A 2,500-nucleotide genomic window follows, 5' to 3' on the forward strand; every position below is an offset into this window, starting at 1 on the left:
ACCTGCACACACAGATATCCCCCTAAAATAGCTAAAACTAAAAACAAACTACTTCCAAAAACATTCAGCTTTGATATTAATGAGTTTTTTGGGTTCATTGAGAACATGGTTGTTGTTCAATAATAAATTTATTCCTCAAAAATACAACTTGCCTAATAATTCTGCACTGCCTGTACAAAGAGGACACTCTGAAAACACTCTGAGACTTCTAACAATCAGAGAACAATAAGAAACACGAGGCACAAGGGCATCAGTGAAATCATCCAGAGGGGCACCACAATCATTTTTTTTTTCAGGACCCGTCTTTGATATCGTGTACACACTTAAATAGAGACATCAAAATAACCGGGGAATAAATTTGGATGTCATCAGCAAACTTCCTGAAAATCAGCAGCAAGTGCGATGAAAACAGAGTAGGACCCAAAACAGAGACCCGTTGTACACCACAGGAAATCGCGATGGCTACAGAAAACAGCCTTTCTGACAGACATGAGCCTTCAAGACCAACAGCATGCTCCAGTTTAGATGAATGAATGTATGATCACCACAAGAATCCAAAGCAATCTAAAAAACACATGCAAGGACATTTTTGATAATAGGCTTCAGCTGGTACACAGAAGCATTTAATAAAAGTAAATTATAATAAAATATACTGTACTATATCCCTGGCCCAATAACGTGGAGCGATTCATTAAGAAGACGACAGGGGAGGATATCTGGAATGGAATTAGAAGCTCTTAAATAAGAGATTACTTCCTTTAAAACAAAGAAATGTCCCAGGCTCAAACAGCAGTGTTTAGGAGGTAAGAACAGGCCCAGCACAGCCTGTTAAAGCACAGATTTTATTCATGAAGTATTTCATTCATTCTCACTAAGCACAGAAGAAGCCTCCACAGGAACAGTCACAGGTTTGGACACAGCCCGGGCAGTAACGGCTGCCATTAGTGAAACAAAGAGTTGTAACATGAGGTCTGTCTGTCTCTCTTCCTCACTGTAATGTGTTTGGAGACAACGACAATGATGCAACTCTAGATTAAATTTGGCACTCAGGAAACAGGAAGCAGAGCTCAGGCGCTCACTGCCAAATCATGCTGAGAAACCGCAATGCCACAAAGCTGCTGACGAGCCTGTTTTATAGTTTCACACTTCAGTCATTCACACAGCTTTATCAGCACACATCTGTTTAACCCATTGCTGTAAAGTCACTGTGTGCACCAGGGGGAGCATCTACACTGCGATAAAGGGACAGGAGAATCCAGACGTGTGAAGGAGCTGCTGATTTCACTGGAAATGCAGATATTATGTGGACTCGGTGTCACTTTATGACATCCTGCTCTGTGTGAGGCGCCTCAAGTCCTCACAATCATAACTGACTCTTTCATCTGCTCCAGCAGTGGATTTCAAATGGAGACATAAGGGAGAGGCAGCACGAATGCAGCTCTCGGTTTCTGAACTGGTGACATCGAGCTCAGTGCTGTTAATATTCCCACAGCTACAGCGTTCCCTCGTCTGCTCGGAGAACACAGTCCTTCATATTTTATCTGCTGGGCGATACAGGCAAGCCACCCTGCAGGCCGGTCTCCACAAATGACTGGATTTTAGTGTGCTCATTTCAGTGTGAGGAAAGCTGCAGACTCCACAGTCCTACAGTATCGATCAATCAATCACGTCCTCTAAAGAATCCAATCAGAGGCTGAGACCCCCCCGTGCATTCTGTGCTATCCCAAAAACAACCACTTACAGACTAACTGATGTTTGTGTCTGCGCATGTTTTAACTAGAGATGGACCGATCCGATATTACGTATCGGTATCGGTCTTATAGAAATGCGGTTTACCTGGACAAAACTAGCATCATGCTCATCCTTTTCACTACCCTGATTGAGTGGCCCATTGACAACCCAACCAAGACGAGTTAGCAGCAGCATAGGGTCCATTACCCTCACTGTTAATGATTCTCCAAGGTTCTAGTGCTTTGGAGAATTTACACCAATAAGCAGCCCAATGCCAGCATTTATCAGTGTCAACTCAACATCTTTTAAGTAAGGCCATTTTGTTAAGTCTTCTTCTTTAGTGACAGGAATAACCTTTTGAGTGTACACATCAGGCAACCTCAAATACTCATTCTGTTTCAAAGCAGCTACTTCCATACCAAAAAGTTTATAGCTACTTACTGGCCTTTCCTGACCCATAGTCTTTAACATGATTTCCACTTTTTTTCCAGATGCATTTAATTGCATCATCAACGCCTCAGTGCAAAAAGTTGCAGAGCTGCCGGGATCAAGAAAGGCGTACGTCTCCACAACCTTCGTCCCATTTTCCAACTTCACTTTTACTGGAACAACTGACAAGGCACATTCATTAGACCCGGCCCCAGTATGGCTACCAAAGTTCAAAGAAACAAGAGCATTTGAGACTGATGATTCTTTACATTCAGCTTTAGCTGCTTGCCACTGCCGTTCTTTTGAGTCTATGTGGAGAACAGTAGGGTGATTTTTGTTA

The 2,500-nt window shown here is 42.7% G+C and overlaps 1 protein-coding gene across 1 annotated transcript in view; it reads right to left on the bottom strand.

The window, feature by feature from the left end:
• Nucleotides 1-2,070: 2,070 nt before the first annotated feature.
• Nucleotides 2,071-2,500, bottom strand: part of LOC121812966 — an 8,667-nt gene continuing 8,237 nt past the window's right edge. The window contains exon 2 of the mRNA XM_042216269.1: nucleotides 2,071-2,500. This exon is cut by the window's right edge and continues 1,167 nt beyond it. The gene's annotated coding sequence lies outside the window, so the exon portion shown is untranslated.

Source organism: Haplochromis burtoni, unplaced genomic scaffold (assembly GCF_018398535.1).
Source record: "Haplochromis burtoni strain Fernald_Lab_line unplaced genomic scaffold, NCSU_Asbu1 Contig_987, whole genome shotgun sequence".
Taxonomy (NCBI): Eukaryota; Metazoa; Chordata; class Actinopteri; order Cichliformes; family Cichlidae; genus Haplochromis; species Haplochromis burtoni.